Here is a 19,146-nt window from a genome sequence, read left to right as displayed (position 1 = left end):
TGGCATAAATAAAACTTACTTTTAGTTAGGTCAGGCAATCAGTGCAACTTAAGGTTTGATGTAAGCTTAATTAATAAATAACATTCATTCTGTTTTCAATCGTGCTAGGTGAAGGTAGTTATCTTTTTAAAAAAGCTGCTCCGAAGCCCCGTAACTAAAACTGGAATATCAAGGTAGGTGTATTCCTTGGTTTCAATCTAAGACAAAAACGCGGAGATTACTTTTCCTGACTATGCCCATCTGTACTACTGTAACAGAAACTAGGGGAGGGGAATGAAATGTTGATGGGATACTTAAAGAGAGGCTCTCGACTCAACGACACCCTCAAAAGTATCACGGAGTCAGGATTTTATGGTGTCAGTGTCATTGGGTCAGGATTTTATGGTGAACAGATAAGCGCAAAAATGAGACAAACTAAATGCAAAATAAAGGCAAAAATAGAAGTAAATAACTAGTCTAAATGGCATACAATAAAAACATTTCTGATTTCATCCGTAAAAACTGAAATGCGAAAAACATTATTTTTTTTTGTTAAACTTTGCTTTAGAGATCATATCGCTGCGATGTGTAGTTGATGAGAACAAAAGATTCATCCAAACCAGCAATTTCGGGCCTTCCACAAAAAGTTTGCTTGTGGAGCGAACATATTGCCTTTACGTATACTTTGTATACGCGGAAGGCAATTCAATCTTTCAAGACTGCGAAGCCGTTCTTGAAATCGAAATAAATTATAATCCGATCTTTATCATCGCCACGCAGTCGCATTCAAATACACCAATCTCCCCTACGATACACTTCTCGCTTCTTCTGAATCAAAACAAACCACCCCACGTGATGCTACACACCCACCCAGAGCCAGAGAGCCACTTCTCTCTCAACATCGCTTACTCTCCCCGGCATGTCGCAGCTCCCCATTCTCGCGTATGCTGGCATACGGCGGCAGCATACTGCTATTGGACTAGGCGGCATGCTGCTGGGCCACTGCGGCAGCATAAGAAAGGAAAAACATGCAACAGACTGGTGCGTGATGCCACTCCGCCGCCGATCAACTGCAGCCATCATCATACAGTGAGGAGCTCCGTTAGACGTTCCGACCCGTCGCGTGTGGATTCTCGGTTTCAGTTGCCGGCTAGCTGTTGATCCGTACGGTTCATCCAACGTTCGCGGGTTGCTATTCGGTGTGTGTTTTCTGTTGTAGTGGGCTGCCTCGAGGGGGAGCAGCCAGGAATAGAAGGCCTATAATTTGTTTATATGGTTCTGTGGTCCGGGTGCAGTTCAGTGAGGGATTGGGTGAGCGTGGCGCGCGCGGTGTGATTCTTGGAAGCTGGGACGAGTCCGGTGCAGTTTGCTACAGCACTACATTTTGGGTGTTGCTCCAGTTTCTGCAGTTCAAACAATCAAGTGCGTTGAGGAATGATTAGAAACGCGGGAAGAAAGTGAGACAAGTACATTGCGTTGGATGCAGTCGTTGCGTACCAACTTGTAGGTGGTAAGGCAGGCAGATCTGGGCATCCGTGTGAAGGCGCGTGCTGATCGATTCCCCTCTAAGGGCACCCATGTGTGGTAACTTGAGCGAGTGCAGCGGCAGTGGATTGTTTACAGTGAGCCTGCTCGAGTCCAGCGTAGACTAATAATAGCCGCTGTAGCGTAAACATGTAGCATCGCTGTCTGAGCAGGAGTGCATTATGGATTGTGGTGTACTTCCGTGTGGATTTTACGCTTTGATGAGTTCACCGGTTGGTGAAATCATGTGGTAGCAATTCCACAATCGTACGGTTTGCTGTGCATACGTTTGGGATTTTGGAGAAAGAAGAACCAAGTTTGAGAAAAAAAACGGAACCGAAAATTGGCGTTTTAGTGCGGTCAAGGGAAGTGTATTGTTCGGCTCTGTTGTGGTTACGAGAGTGAAGTGAGAACAAACAACAAGCAATACAGGGATATCCTGTCGTTGTTTGCGGTGACTCGGAGCCTGTTACTGCAGAAAACTCCCACGCTGGGCCCCGCCTCGTCCAGCGAGCTGAGCCCGGTTACCAAGGGAGCCACAGTTGCTCCAGATTGTGAATTGCAAACAGCAACAACATCAAAGAGAAGTGTTTCGTGTGAGCCGTCCGGGTTCAGTTCTGCGGCTTGAAGTATGTTGTTCCAGCACTTGTTCGTGCAAGTTTACTTTTGTGTTTTACACAATCTCTCATTGCCCTAGTTCAGCGTTGTCCGCGGAAGTGAGAAGAAGCTGAATGTGAACCGCCCAGCAGTTGGCCTTTCACCTCACCAACGAACCCGCTGCGGGTGTTCTAATTCCCAAGGCCGAGGGAACCCTTTCCGCTTCCCAATCTGCCGGTATCCGTGTCTTATTCAGCGAAACAATAGAGCTATTGTCACATTCACTGTCATTTTTTTTTTGCGTGCTGCGGTTTTCTCCTCGTTATCTTGAGTGATCCTAATTTGGGACTGATGAGAACATCTCTCGAGTGCATTAATTAAAATTGGGCAAAACAATAGCCCCCAGTGAAACTGAATTCCTCGGAATCTTTCGGGCGCATCGCACCATCTGGGCGTTAATTGAAGTGAAGGATTTCTTCATAAGTCCAATTAAACAATAGCAGCGAAACGGAGCAAATTCCAGCGAAGAAGGTTCGTATCGAGCATAATTATCAATTAATGTCTCTACTGGAGTGGGTGCCCATCATCTGAAAATCGCAAATCCATCGGGTCTTGTTTGCGGTTTTCCTGCGCTGTTCATTGTTGCGAGCTTCAGGTGCGGCACGGCGCGGCGCGGTCTGTCTCGTTTGAATAAGGAATGGGCAATTTTCGCCGCCGCTTGTTGATTTGAATTGTTGCCTGCGCTTGTTTGTGATAACAATGGACGGAGATTGCGGTGGTCGCGGTTAAATTGACTGGCTTGCGATGCAGCCACAGCCGGTCCGACATTTTTCTCGCACTTGCAGTGTGTTCGGGTGCGGCGGGTGGTTGTTCGATGAAATTAAGGACAATTAGGCCGTAATACCCGAACCGATTAATGCTCATCATGGTGCTGAAGATGATACGAGAGCGGAAAATAAGTAATATGTGAACATGGGAAATGGGATTGCATCAATGATGTGGGGTTAATTTGGATCATCATCGATTATGGGCGGATTGTTAGATGCGTAAAATATTCAAATTTATTCAAATTATGTAAGATTTGGAAATGGATTTGCAACTATGTATATGTACATAATGATGCTCTTAAACTTCTGTGAATTGTTTGATGTTAGTACGAAATGAACCAATTACGGTATTACCACATTCAAATAAATGGTTCCCATTAAAACTTTTCATTTGTGTGCTAATATGTGCTGTGATGTGATTGTTTACATATTTTTTATAGGATTGTATGTTTAATTTTTTCTCCTAGCCGTGCGGTAAGATGCGCGGCTACAAAGCAAGACCATGCTGATGGTGGCTGGGTTCGATTCCCAGTGCCGGTCTAGGCAATTTTCCGATTGAAAAATGTCTCGACTGCCATGGACATAAAAGTATCATCGTGTTAGCCTCATGATATACGAATGCAAAGATGGTAAATTGGTTTAGAAACCTTGTGGTTAATGACTGTGGAAGTGCTGAATGAGCACTAAGCTGCGAGGCGGCAATGTCCCAGTGGGAGATGTAATCCCAATAAGAAGAAGATGTTTAAATATTTATGTGATTGTTTGAATGGTTTTTAACCAAAGTTGCTGAAATAATGGAAATGTAGACTTTTCCATTTCTTACCGTTTCTGCTTTTCCGTTTCCTCCCGTTTCTGCTTCATTAAGTGATCGTGCGTTAAATTATAGGTTCTTCTCTACTTTATATCTCAATTCTTTGTGTTTTACTTTTTATCAACACGATTCCAACTGTCAAAGGTTTCAGACCAACAATAGTAAAACCTCCTACTGGCGTTTTGAGTTCTTTGCATCTTCCTAAAGTAGTAAATCTTTTTTCCCTTCTTCAGTATTGGTGAACGTAGTAGATCAAACAATACAGTCAATTAGAGCATTATATGCCTGCTCTCTTCAAAAATTGTGCAAAGTTTATCACTCTTTCCACAGTTGATCACTGATTGTGCAAAATCAATCACTATTTCGGTATCTAAATTTTCTACATCTGGCAATGCAAGTCAAATAAGCAGTCGAGGGATGATGTGCAATTTGACGATGATTACAATTTGATGCACGATTTGACTTAAAAGTTTTAAATTTGATAATTTGAGTGACCAATTTTCACCAATTAAGCGATAGCCTTGTCCCACATCGATGCGCACCGACCGATCGTGGATCTGAAGCGACTGATGACATTGTGTATTGCAGTTGGTGTAAGATCACTAATTGTTCACCAGGTTGCATTCAGCAATGTAAGGGATTCGTTTTCGGTCGATTAAAAAAAAAGAAATTTTTATTTCAGTCATTTCAGTTACGACAACGTTCATGAGGGTTTCTATCAATTAATCTTTCATGTTCAGAGGTATCGGATCGGTTACAATCGAGATGAAAAGCACAAGATTGGTTAAAAAAGTCTTCGGTCAAAATGGGCCATTTTTGTTGAGCGTATGAATGGCAGCAGTGCTGCGCCGATACATAGATTTTTTTTAAGTATCATTTTCATTTATCAATTTCAAATAGATATTCATTTTATTTAACTTGCACTAGTTTCCTTCTTTGGTTCTCTTACTGAATCAAAATAAGTTTTCCATTTTGTTGGAATGCTTTTCAACTTAGTATTCTATTAATAGCACTTTTCTATGCCCGACATTGCATGAGTATGTATCTTGTGTGGCAAGTACAATGGATACATTATGCCCAGGGAGTCGAGAATTTTTCCAACCCGAAAACATCCTAGACCGGACTGAGTATCGAACTCGCCATCTCCGGATTGACAATCCTACTCCTTTGGTTACAAGGCTACTGGAGACTCCAAACAAACCAACTTCAAAAATCTATGGTGAAGATATTTTGAGAAATGTAGAGCAAACAAAAAATATTCGACTCAAATAAACATGTCGAATAGTTTGATTTTAGTTTTGACCGCAAATCCAATTTTTCTGAGGCTTTCAGACCTGGTTACACAGCTCCAAAAAAAATCTATAAATCTCATGGTGATGATGATGTTGATACTACCATCTACTATAGCAAGACACTTGCCTATAGCACTGGTCATATCTGATAAACGATTTGATCATGTTGATATTATTGTTTGTATTTCATCAAAGTACTGTAAGCAGAAACAATTATGCGAAATCCTCGGGATGGATAGAGAATCTCCCTGCAGAAGAAGTTCGTTCAACCAATGGGGAGAAGAGTCCGCCCTTTATCCACAAAATGTTAGCAATACTTTTCCAATCTAAATCGCTTCAGTCGGGTGTCCTGATGGTATTTTTTTATATAAAAATATATAATTGTTTCATATGCAATAATAATGAAATATTAAAGAGATATATTGGAATTTACTCACCAAATTAACCTTCGGGGAATTTCCTGGATATATCTTGAAATTGGAGCTCAGAAATCAGGAATTGTTCAAAGTTTGAAAAACAGAATTATTGATCACCGGCTGCTCCCATGTAAGCAATGAATGCATGTAGGAGCTGCGGTAAAGCTTCTTCTGAATTTTGGCCGGAAGTGGTTCTGTTGGAATGCCATCTTTTTCAAAATCATTTTCCCGGAAACTTGGATTTAGGTTACTTTTTAGGTGTTCTACATTGTCTTTCGACATGATCTGGATGAGTATATGGTCGGGGTTCAGCCAAACCGCACCAAGCGGCTTTTCGACTGACTTGTGATATTTTGTTCGTTCAAGGACAACGGAAATTGTTTCATATCAATTTAAGCATACATTTGCAGTAGGATATCCTCAGTTATGGGGTTGAGGGATATCCAATACGATTTGCGATCAATTAAATCTGATAAACGAAAGTTTGAGCAGAAAAATCGGTAATTTTTCGTTGGCGCTTGGTGTGCTTTGGCTGAACCCCGAACATATATCCTAATGACGAACATTGATTGTTGCTTTCGACTGTGATTGATTGCTGACGCGGTATTTTTCGGCTCTTTCAGTCGGGTTTTGCATCTACTATTCGACTTTTCGGTGTGTATTACACCTTCTTCAGCCTATAATGGAACGTACACACGATCAAGCAGTTTGACCAACATTGACTCCACCTCTCGTTTGTTCAAACATCCATCAAGTTTTACCAACAGCGGTACGAACAATCAATTTATTCGACCAACAATATCACACACGAACGACCGAAGCGCCAACTTGAGCACCAACCATCAAAAAATATATGAGGGTTTGTGCAACTTCACTACAAATGCTCAAACATGTTCGGCGAACCTTGACTCCACCCTCGACAACTCAAACCAAAATCAAATCGTTTTAATTTTTTCCAACCGAGCCGCCAACTGTCAAATGGTTGTTCGAACAACTTCACACACGTTCAAACAAAGCAGCAACCGAAGGATTTTCGTGGGGGTGGAGTCAATGTTCGTCAAACTGCTTGACTGGTGTGTACGTTGCATAAGTCCATGAAGAAGGTGTAATAAACACCAAAACGTCGGAGAGTAGACGCAAAACCCGTTTTAGCTTGTTATAAAGACTGAAAGAGCCAAAAATACTGTCAACTTATGCAGGGCTGCCCAACGTACGGCCCTTGACTCCATTTATTGTGGCCCACAGCGTGTAGGTAATAATACGTCATATCCGGCCTGAACGCTTTTCTATCTGGCTCGAGAAGCATCTTCTTATTATTAACTAAGCAAACCGGCCCAATCTCACTCGGGTTTTATTTTCGATTCTGTCAATCATTTAGTTGATTGCAGCGTCGCACTCTAGATCGATTTCAGTAGGAGCTTGATGACTGTGTTCAGAACTCATAAATCCGTTGCATTTTGATTTTCCTGCTTTCCTCGTTTAATTGATCAGCTCTCTATTGTCCATCCGGAACAAAGCTAGCACGTGAAATAATTAATGAAATAATTAATATTGAGCGTCTTAGGGGAACATGTTACAAAGTTAAGGTATCTCAAACTTCCATTTACTTCCACTATAATCACTTATGTATCATCAGATACGTGTTTCGTTTTCTACTTGAAAACTTCTTCAGTGTTTTGTTACTGTTATTTTGTAGTCGATAACAAAACACTGAAGAAGTTTTCAAGGCTCGGTCCATGGCTACACGTCGCCAACCACGCAGTCTACGGAGGGTCTGCAAGTCATCTTCCACCTGATCGATCCACCTTGCCCGCTGCGCACATCGCCTTCTTGTGCCCGCCGGATCGTTGTCGAGAACCATTTTCACCGGGTTTCTGTCCGACATTCTGGCTACGTGCTCGGCCCATCGCAGTCGTCCGATCTTCACGGTGTGAACGATGGATGGTTCTCCCAACAGCTGATGCAATTCGTGGTTCATTCGCCTCCTCCACGTACCGTCCGCCATCTGCACCCCACCATAGATGGTAAGTAGCACTTTCCTTTCGAAAACTCCAAGTGCGCGTTGGTCCTCCACGAGCATCGTCCAGGTCTCGTGTCCGTAGAGGACTACCGGTCTAATGAGCGTTTTGTAGATTGTCAGTTTGATACGGCGGCGAACTCTATCCGATTGGAGCGTCTTGCGGAGTCCAAAGTATGTACGATTTCCAGCCACTATGCGTCTCCGAATTTCTCTGCTGGTGTCATTTTTGGCAGTCACCAGTGAGCCCAAGTACACAAATTCTTCTACCACCTCGATTTCGTCACCACCGATGCAAACTCGCGGTGGGTGGCTCACATTGTCTTCTCTTGAACCTCTTCCTATCATGTACTTGGTCTTCGACGTGTTGATGACTAGTCCGATCCGCTTAGCTTCCCTCTTCAGTCTGATGCAGGCTTCCTCCACCTTCCCAAAGTTTCGTGCCATAATATCTATGTCGTCGGCGAAACCAAATAGCTGGACGGACTTATTGAAAATTGTACCACTCGTGTTAATCCCTGCTCTTCGTATTACCCCTTCCAAAGCGATGTTGAATAGCAAACACGAAAAACCATCACCTTGCCGTAACCCTCTGCGGGTTTCGAAGGGACTCGAGAATGCCCCTGAAACTCGAACTACGCACATCACCCGATCCATCGTCGCATTGATCAACCGTGTCAGTTTATCCGGAAATCCGTTTTCGTCCATTAGCTGCCATAGTTGGTCCCGATCGATTGTATCATATGCGGCTTTGAAGTGATGATGTGATGATGTGTGGGAACGTTGTATTCGCGGCATTTCTGCAGTACTTGGCGAATGGCAAACACCTGGTCCGTGGTGGAGCGTTCGCCCATAAAACCCGCCTGGTACTGCCCCACGAACTCCCTTGCAATTGGTGCTAGTCGACGGCATACAATTTGGTAGAGTACCTTGTAGGCGGCGTTCAGCAATGTGATTGCGCGGTAGTTGCTACAATCCAGCTTATCGCCCTTTTTGTAGATGGGACACACGACACCTTCCATCCACTCCTGCGGCAAAACTTCCTCCTCCCAAATCTTGGTAATGACCCAGTGCAGCGCTCTAGCCAGTGTCTCACCACCACAGTGGCGCCAGGAGTGGGTGGGACAAGTAGGACATGTCCTACGCATGAAAATACCTGGGAAGGACAGTCGAAGCATTGTCCTACCCATGATTATGGTAAGAACATACCATATGGATAACTAAAACATTTAATATCATCAATACTATTTAAATTTCAAGATCTATAAAACATAACATTAAAACGTGTCCAAGTTAATCAGAGGTTAAACTGACAATCGTGGGGGTTGGGATTGTAGAGGAGTATTCCAGAAGGCTTCTCAGAGTCTATGAGAAATTCTTTTCATTCTAAAAAGTGTCAAATGATGTATTGAAATTTTCCAAGAAGTCTTGAAGTTTCTAATAGTTTCTTCCATGAAAATGTTGAAAACTTTTTGGAAGTACGTAATTATTTCTGGTAGCTCAGGGAGGCTCATAGAATTTATGAAATTTTATGAGAATTGACAGGCTGACTGTAGATTAATCAAAAGTTGTACATTTAAACAAGGATGTAGCTTAGGTTAACTTAGCTAAGACTGACTGTACTTGTCAATGGTAGCTTCTCCGTAACTGGTGTAAATTGCGCTACGATCAAAATGAATAAAGGTTGGTATTTACTGCCTACGGCTCCAGTCAGTTGGGAAAGGAGAGGAATGTTAGTGTGCAGTTATTGTTGCTACTAGAGACCGAGAAAACCTCTGCATCTCTTCAATACCACGGAAAGGAGATTTCGTTAACTCGGTAAGGCAGATGAAGAGAAATATAGATAAAGGAAAAGTGTTGTAGTCTATGCCAGACCTCCTGTCTATAAAGCAGAAGCGATAGTCACTAGACTGCTGAGCTCATCTTCAAAAGTTGGCAAACTAGACGAGGAAATGAGAGAACAATCGCAGAAATATGCAAATATGAAGCAGTTTATGAGGATTGTAGCACATCCGGATGTCTTCTAGCAGGCATATGAGAAGAAGAATTCTAAAAGCTTCTAAGAGTTTTTTTTAGAATCTGTAGGAGCCACAAATATACATACGTTTGCAAGAAATATTAGTAACTCTGAAATTCGGAGTAACATTGTGCTTGAGATTTCTGAAAACTCGTAAGTAGCGTTAAAGGTTCTTGGACGACCCTTGAAGATTATTGGACGATCGTACGCTTTACTGGTAGATCGTAGGAAAATTTCTGAAGATTTATAAAGGTTCGAATTCCTAGAAGATAGAGATAATCGCTTGAAATCATCCAATATTATATAAAATTTACAGGAATCCATAATCACTTCTGGAAATTCGTAAAAATGTTTGAAGACATACTTTTCAGAAATGTTCTATAAACACTGGAAATGTAATGATTGTCCTAATAGTCATAGGGAGTTTTATAACTTATCTGAGTAAGTCGCTGAAATTCCATAAAAGTATTCTATAGATTTGATAATCCAGTTTTTGTCCTACCCACTTCTCGGGACGTGGCCGCGCCTCTGGCTGCAGTATTGGCAGAGCTATATTTTCTATCCGCGTTTCTCTTATCAAGGCCTCTAGCCTCCGCTAATCTGTTGATGGTTTTGGGTTGCATGGGCGTGCTCTCAGATTTGTCAAATCGACGTTTGAATCTTTGTATGCAAAAGCAAATAAGTCGTTTCGAAAATCTGCTATTGAATTGTAATTAAAGCACATTTATATATCAGACAGGGATGACAGTAGAATTAGGGTCACCAACACTGAAGATTGTTCTGCGGGATATTATACTATTCAATATCCCAATGGCCCAACTTGTTTTTCATCCACTCGAAATCCTTCGACAATTGATTTGGTTTTAACGGATTCAAGTCAGCTGTGTGGCCAATTGGTAACTCATGCTGACTTTGACTCTGATCACCTTCCTGTGACATTTGAAATCTCACAAGAAGCCATTTATAATCCAATCAGTTCTACTTTTAATTATCATAGAGCTGATTGGGATTTATATAAAACTTATATCGATAGGAATTTTGATGTTGATATTCCTCTCGATACCAAAAGTGATATTGATAATGCTCTCGTATCTTTGACAAATTTAATTGTCGAAGCCAGAGGCATTGCAATTCCTAAATGTGAAATTAATTTCAACTCCATTATTATTGACGACGATCTTCAGCTACTGATCCGTCTTAAAAATGTGAGGCGAAGGCAATACCAAAGAACTCGCGATCCCGCTTTGAAAGTTATTTGGCGAGATTTGCAAAATGAAATTAAAAAACGTTTCGCTATTCTGAGAAATACCAACTTTGAGAATAATGTCTCGAAGTTGGATCCCAGTTCGAAATTCTTTTGGAAATTAACAAAAATTCTTAAAAAACCTCAAAAGCCAATTCCAGCGCTTAAAGAGGAAAATAAAATTTTATTAACAAATGGCGAAAAGGCTCAAAAACTTGCTCAGCAGTTCGAGAGTGCCCATAATTTTAGTCTAGGTCTCACTAGTCCAATTGAGGATCAGGTTACACGGAGTTTCGAAGACATTCTCAATCAAGAGAATGTTTTTGACCCTTCGTTGGGAACCAATTTGGATGAAGTGAGATCTATTACTAGAAAATTTAAAAATATGAAAGCCCCGGGTGATGATGGTATTTTCTACATACTTATCAAAAAACTTCCTGAGAGCTCTTTATTCTTCTTGGTTAATTTATTTAACAAATGTTTTCAATTGGCATACTTCCCAGATAAATGGAAAAACGCCAAAGTTGTTCCTATTTTGAAGCCGGACAAAAATCCAGCTGAGGCTTTTAGTTATCGCCCAATCAGTTTGCTTTCTTCAATAAGCAAACTGTTTGAAAAGATTATTTTAAATAGAATGATGGTTCATATTAATGACAATTCTATTTTTGCTGATGAGCAATTTGGTTTTCGCCATGGGCATTCAACCACTCATCAGTTATTGAGAGTTACGAACTTAATTCGGCTCAACAAATCTGAAGGATATACGACTGGAGTTGCTCTTCTTGATATAGAGAAAGCATTTGACAGTGTTTGGCATGAAGGTTTGATTGTAAAATTGATGAATTTTAATTTTCCTCTGTACATCATTAAACTGATCCAAAATTATTTATCAGATAGCTCACTGCAGGTAAACTATCAGAATTCTAAATCTGGTAGATTACCTGTAAGGGCTGGTGTCCCCCAAGGCAGCATACTGAGGCCCATATTGTATAACATTTTTACTTCTTACTTACCTGATTTACCACAAGGGTGTCAAAAATCTTTGTTTGCAGATGACACAGGTCTCTCAGCCAAAGGGCGAAGCCTTCGTGTCATTTGTAGTAGATTGCAAAAAAGTTTGGATATTTTCTCCACTTACTTGCAAAAATGGAAAATTTCCCCGAATGCTTCCAAAACTCAGCGGCAGTTGGTATGCTATAGAACAATTTCACAGAATGTTGTACGATGATTAAATGAACTTTTACTTAGCTTTCGGCTGATTTATTAGGAGCTGAATTGTGTATATTTGGATTTATTAATCGAATCGTAACAGCCGAAAACTATATAAAAGTTCATTTAATCATCATACAATTGTTGTTTGAAATTCTGAGCTGAATCGAGCAATCAGGACCAATTTCCAGATCGAATGAGTGACGGAGGTGTATTTTCCTATACATTTTGGCTGAAATCCCCATACAAACTTCAAATCAAATGCGCCAGCTTATGCAACAAGCGATTGAGCTGAAATTTTGAGATATTGATTTTCTCACACAATCCTGGGGGGTGCCCCGTGAAATTCGCCAACTTTTTGTTTCCTGGGCCAGTCTACTGCAAAACCCATGCATAATCCCAGCCCACTCGTGGATTAAGCGACTGCATCAAGGACTACTACGACTCTCGATCGGTGTATGGTGCCCGCTGGTCGAAGTCCCCAGCAATAGGCTGCTACCTCAAGTCTTGCTTGAGGCCCTAGAAAAAATCTAGTCCTGAATCGTTTGAATGACGGACCGAATGTTTACTTTCATGAAATTTACTTCAGGGTGCAGCAGCCGTTAAAATTGTAGACAACAACCTTTTGTGCACCATGTTTACGGTACTCTGAGTGGCGATACCGGCGTTTCTATCTGTTTTGTTAAGGACACACTTTCGGGATCCAATTTTTTTCCACCTCGCATTTTCAGAGGCGCTAATCTGAACAAAGAAGCAACGAATAACTTATCTTTTTATTCCGCGCTTGCTGCAACGCAGCAAAGCATAAATAAAAAGATGACAGTTATTCGTTGCTTCTTTGTTCAGATTGGTGCCTCTGAAAATGCGACGTGATCATTATTTGAAATCTGGACAGTTTCACCTTAAACCAGCTTCTCTATGTTTTGATGGGGGTCGTTTGGCCGAAAGGGTCATTAGGCCGAAAGGGTCATTTGACCGGAAGGCTCATTTGGCCGAAAGGGACATTTGGGGTCGGTTTGCGGTCGAAAGGGTCGTTTGGCCGAAAGGGCCATTTGGTCGAAAGGGTCGTTTGGTCGAAGGGTCGTTTGACCGAAATGGTCATTTGGCCGAAAGGGTCATTAGGCCGAATAGGTCATTTGAAAAGTGAGACATTTGGAGTAGGTAGAGAGACGTCTCAATTCTCATTTCTCATTTCCCACTTCACACTGTAAAAAATGAGTAGCTCGAAGTGAGTAGTGAGACGTCTCACTTGTCACTCCTCATTACTCACTTCTCGCTGTAAAAAGTGAGTAGTGCGAAGTTAGTAGTGAGACGGCTCAATCGTTTTCGGTGACATGAACGCTCAGGTAGGCAGGGAGGAAATGTATAGACCGGTCATCGGACTGGTTAGTCTGCCTCTCGCGGAATGGTAGTCCGAGGTATCTTCTTCCCCCGTAAGAATATCCACAAGGCCACAAACAGATCGCCTAACCAAGAAACGTAAAAACCAAATGGACTACGTTCTAATCAACGGCAAATTCTTCTCTGACATCACGAACGTCCACGGCTCGACATTGCGCGGCTACAAGACGGTAAATTAGCCCAAGAATACGCGCAGCAGCTGGAAGTGACACTTCCAACGGAAGAGCAGCTAGGCGCAGCTTCTCTTGAAGATGGCTGGATAGATATTCGATCCGCCATTGGTAGCACCGCAACCACTGCAATAAGCATGGTGCCCTCGGCTCTGAGAAATGATTGTTAGCAGTTGATGATACAGTACATGGGCGAGTTTGCTGCAACACCAACAGGACGAATGAGACGAAGGAACTGTACACAACGAAAGTTCTATGAGAAGTTGAACCGGAAGTGGTGTAAAGGAACGAAGTAATAAAGTAATATAAAGGGTTTTTTTTTTTTGAAAATTTCAAGTCATAAAATCCACATGAAAATGAAATTTTGAGAATATTTTTGTCTCCTGGGCTATTGAAAACGCAACAAGTATTTTCAAGTATATTAAATCAATCGAATTATTTCTGATATAGTTACGATGTTAGAGAAAAATAATGCTGACTGGTAAATTGACCTAGCAAATAAACGAAAGATTGAAAAAGAGCAAAAGAATGTTTCTTTTCTTCCATGAATATTTGGGCGTATAACGAGATTGGATTCGTCATAGACCAACTATTTATCTGTAGCTTTTGGCACTCATGAAACACCGCTGAAATGCTTTGCTCGGGTGGGCTGACAACCTGCGGAAAGAATCCTGCCTGCAAGTGGCAGCCTCGACGCTTCAGATAGTTACATCGTCAGTTGTCTCCATCGTTGCCGTCGTTGTTAGGCGGTGATCAGCGGTGCGTTGCGATTATAAAACTATAAAGCAGCGCGATATTCAGAACCCCCCGGGTACGAGTAGGCGCAAGCATAACTCATGAACTAGCGGTAGCCTGCGGTAATTAAAAAGTACCGCTCATCTGATGATTGTTTCAAAATACCGTCACCGTCGCAACCACCACCGTACCAGTTCCTCCGTAATTGAAAGAACTGTGGCGAACGAGTTGGCGCAAAAGGTAGCACACGTGCCCTGATTAATCTTGATTGAGGTGGCCTTTCCGTCTAGTTCATATCGATCGCATCGATTTTAATTGAGGAAGGAAGTCTTATATTATGATGAGTTATTGATCACTTGTAATGACAATAATTATTAGAGGAAGGTAATCGAAGAAGCTAGTACGGAGAAATACCTCGCTAGAGGCCGATATTAGTTCCAAATCGATTGTAGTAAGTAACAGAGAGTAAGTAACAGGGGTCCTCCTTAGCCGTGCGGTAAGACGCGCGGCTACAAAGCAAGACCATGCTGAGGGTGGCTGGGTTCGATTCCCGGTGCCGGTCTAGGCAATTTTCGGATTGGAAATTGTCTCGACTTCCCTGGGCATAAAAGTATCATCGTGCTAGCCTCATGATATACGAATGCAAAAATGGTAACTTGGCTTAGAAACCTCGCAGTTAATAACTGTGGAAGTGCTTAATGAACACTAAGCTGCGAGGCGGCTCTGTCCCAGTGGGGGATGTAATGCCAATGAAGAAGAAGAAGAAGAAGTAACAGAGAAAAGTTATCCACACTCAATGGCTTAGGCTAGAATCATTTACGAAATTATGCACATCTTGACGAGTGCTATTACTGGATAAGTTTCAATTTTGATGATCATTGATTATTTTCTTTCTTTACGCAAATCTATAGATATTTTTTCTATGGAAAAATATTTTATAATAGCTGGGTAATAGTCGGGGATTCGCACCGTTATACAACATCACCGTGAAAGAAGATTGTTTAATTTTCAAAACTAAAAGTCGACGTATTCAGGTTAAAAATATCGTTCACTTCACCTCAAATAAATTTGACTAAGGAGACTTCTTGATAAACACCAAACAAAAATGTTGGTAGAATAGATATTTAAAAAAAAAATGGAATTAATCTCGTAGCCCCCACTGCTATTCGCTGCGTCTCCATAGAACCAGCGCAGTATGAAGATAAACAGCTTGAGACTTCCACCAACTGAAATTGGACAAATTGATATTAATAAACATTGCAAACACGTTCTCAGTAAATTCGCTGAGTGCCCCAGCAGTACCGAAAACACTGCAGGATTATCTTCCAGTCGCTGGATCAAATTTAATTAATAGCAGTAGATTACCAGTAGGCGACATCCACGGGAAGGGGAACCACTGACTGTAGCAAATACCAATTAGGATAATTTGCCTAAATTGGATCTGTGCCGATGGGGACGATTCCTCTTGTGCAATTGACTCCATTAACGTCGGGAGGAAGGAAAAGGCTGACAAATGGCTATGTTAAAATTAGGAATATAGAAAAAGTAAAATCCCCATCTTCTGCTTCTTATCTAGTAGCTGTTACCGCTGCTGCTGCTAAAAACTGGGTCAATCCAACCGAAAAGACCAAGATTTATCGGCCGACATATGTTTCCTTGTGATACCCTTCCTGGGCTCCAACCGGCACACCAGGATCACGGCTCTGCTTCGCCGGAACGACTTTTTCTGTTCGTGTGACTCGGCAGCTTCACAGCCGATGCTTGGATTGAAGTCAGAGCACAATCTCGAGGCAAAAACCCAGAAGACCGGGCCCAGTCGTCTTGAGAGGGTTAGGGGAGTGCTGGAGCCGTTGCTCAAAGTTTTCATGCTAGAAGAGGGTTAGAGTGTTTTCCTTTTTTCCCGTTACATTCTCACCCAGCGAAGGAATCTGGTAGAAGAGCAAATGTAACGAATTGGATTTGATTCGGTGATTTCGTATGAGAAGCGGCGTATTACGATTTATGATCATGACATCACTGCTGGTTGTGATATGGGAAGATCCATAAAGTACGTCACGCAAAAATCGGCGATTTTCAACCCCCCCTCCCCCCTTCGTCACACTTTTTGTAACACATCTCTAAAATTTTTGTATGGATCGTCACGCTGCTCTGAACCCCCCCTCCCCCCTAGAGGCGTGACGTACTTTGTGGACGGCCCCTATGTGTCCTGCTGCTTAACACCGCAACCATCGTTTTCTCCTAGGCGACAAAAAAAAGTCTCAATTTAGTTTAGCCCAGTATTTAGGTGAGGCCATTGATCAAAATGTAATTTATTTACGAGAGAGGCGCTGAAGGATGACGACAACACAACGTCGCCGTCTGCGGGTATTATGATTCCGATGATGGGTCTGCTGCACGCTGACTGCGATGATGGCAGCGGACCTTTTGATTTAGGCAGATTTATTTATTGGACAAATAAGAACTAATATTGTGTTAGCTAGGCTGTCAGACGTTGATGCTGGTGGCACGTAGGGACTTGAAGAAAATTGGATAAAGGGAATTATTTGATTGACAAATTAATCATCACTCCAATGGCTGGGGATGTTGGATGGAGTTTTTTCAACTGAAGTCCGTGAGCTTATTTAGATTTGTTATTGGTTTCAGGATGGATTTTAATGTTGAGAAACTTATAGTAAACAAAAGTTATATACAACTTGAAACTTCCTAATTTCAATACGATAGCATCAAATGCTACAGAATAGAGGGGAAAATGGCTGGTGATATTTTCTTGACTTCCTGCTTATAGAGGAATGAATTCATACTGCGTTTAATTGTACTCAACAAACATGGTATGTTATTCGTTACGATGTACTCATATTAGCTAAGTACACGAACAAAAATTAGCACAAATCGATCTCTCCATTATCGGTTGATGATGCCAACTTCGTGTTATGATTACAAATGATCAAGATTTAAAATTCTCATACAAAATGTACGGAAAACCATTTCATCGAAGAGATTGGATTACGATTTTGATTTTTTTTTCAGTTTCATCGTAAATAGAAGCTGTAAATAGGGCTGTCTTTGGGCAAAACTTTGTTTAATATATATCTCTCGCTTAGTTTCATACGGGCATAACTGTATTGATCGATTTCTCTTCATCGATGTTTTCTTTTTATTATTGTACAGAATTGCGCTAGTTTGTCGATGATTTAATGGTTTGGTGTGATAAAGGATGATTGTATCTTGCATCAGAATCAATAATCACGTTTGCAGCTTTTGAAACAATTGAGTTATTGGCAAAATATAAAATCGATTAAGAGAAATCGATCAATGCAGTTACGCCCGTATGAAACTAAGCGCGAGATATAGATGATCAAATTCGAAAAATTTCATAAAAATTGTACGAAAAACCATTTTATCGAAAAGATTGAGCATTGATCTTTAAAGCATTCCAATTTCATCATAACATTTTTCCTCGTAAATAGAAGATTCTTGAGTGATGCGCGGAAGAAGAAGATAGATAGAAGAAGAAGAAGTGGACGAATAACTCTACGAGTGGAAGCAATGGCAAGACTTCCATTGACTCATTCCACAGCTTAACTCCAGAAGAATGATAACTCTCTTAGTGGCAAGTGGAAGTCTGCCCCATTTACCTTGTCGTACAAGATCGGACTATTGCTCATTCCCCAGAGAATGATGACGCACTTGGTGAGTCCCTTGTTTCGGTAGGTGGATACATCGGATCCATCGTAACCGAAACGTTGGCCTTAGATGGTTTCCAAGTTTTTCGGGGCGTATCGACATCTATGTGTAATCAGCTCTTCTGTGCAGCGGAGCTGTCTAGTAGAGGGAAATCCTCCGGCCAGGTAAGAGAAGGATATCCCCATGTTTAAGAATCTACCGCCTCCTACCAAAACTCTGTTTCAGGACCTGTTTATGGGCCGAGTCTTGGATTTCTGAACGAATGGCTACTAAGTCACTTTATCGCAATCCTTCAAACAACGTCCCTAACCGCGACACCTCCTTGATCAATCGCGGATTAATTTTTCTGACCTAGTTCATAAAGGTCAATCGTCGATCAAGAACTATCCTCAGCTGAACAGCTGAGCAGATTATTGTTCAGACTAGAACTCACCTACCTCGCCCACCGGACCTGACAGACGTCTTATCACTGATTTTCATTTAGTAGGTGCATAAGGCCTTTCCACTCCTTCCATCCACACCACCAGGTACCAATTGCAATGATTTTGGGAAATTGGATAATATAAGTTCGCGATAGATTGAAATGATAAATTGCTTCATACCCCATCACTGTATCTGCCAAAATATCATCAGTTTTTTATTTTAGTGGATGTGGAATGGATTTTGATTAAATTTTTTTACTGGATGTGGATTGAATTTGGATTGGGTTTGGATTAGATTTAGATTTTATTTGGATTGGTTTTGGTTTGAATTTATATTTGGATTGGATCAGTAATGAATTCGGATTGGGATTGGATTTGGTTCGGATTTGAATTGGACTCCACTTCGTAAAATTTGTTGTTCTCCCATCATCCTCATCATCATCATTACCTAGATCCTTATCTAGAAGCTTCTGTAGTTTTGAGCGTACACATTACGACCGTACAATTCGTAGTTGCTACGCCGTGATTGACTAGCACTTGCGAAATTGTATAGCGAACCAAATAAATGGGATTAGTTGTTTGGCCGAAAGCCATTTGGCCGAATGCCACTAGGCCGAAAGTTGTTTGACCAAATATACCAGTTGGGCGTTCGTTCGGCTGAAAAGGTCGTTTGACCGAATGGGTCATTTGGCCGAAATGGTCATTTGGCCGAAAGGGTCATTTGGCCGAAAAGGCCATTTGGCCGAAAAGGCCATAAGGCCGAAATGGTCATTTGGCCGAAGGGTAGTTTGACCGAAATGCT

The 19,146-nt window shown here is 41.5% G+C and overlaps 1 protein-coding gene across 7 annotated transcripts in view; it reads left to right on the top strand.

The window, feature by feature from the left end:
- The first annotated feature begins 1,130 nt into the window (after positions 1 to 1,130).
- The window catches only part of LOC134227655 (uncharacterized protein DDB_G0283357-like), a 695,055-nt gene continuing 677,039 nt past the window's right edge, over positions 1,131 to 19,146 (top strand). For 6 of the 7 annotated variants that reach the window (XM_062709333.1, XM_062709342.1, XM_062709349.1 and 3 more), the window contains exon 1: positions 1,131 to 2,631. The gene's annotated coding sequence lies outside the window, so the exon portion shown is untranslated. The remainder of the gene's footprint in view (positions 2,632 to 19,146) is intronic. The other variant, XM_062709336.1, reaches the window with a different exon arrangement.

The sequence above is a fragment of the Armigeres subalbatus genome, chromosome 1 (assembly GCF_024139115.2).
Source record: "Armigeres subalbatus isolate Guangzhou_Male chromosome 1, GZ_Asu_2, whole genome shotgun sequence".
In the NCBI taxonomy this organism is placed as follows: domain Eukaryota; kingdom Metazoa; phylum Arthropoda; class Insecta; order Diptera; family Culicidae; genus Armigeres; species Armigeres subalbatus.
This window is presented reverse-complemented; position numbering and strand designations above follow the sequence as displayed.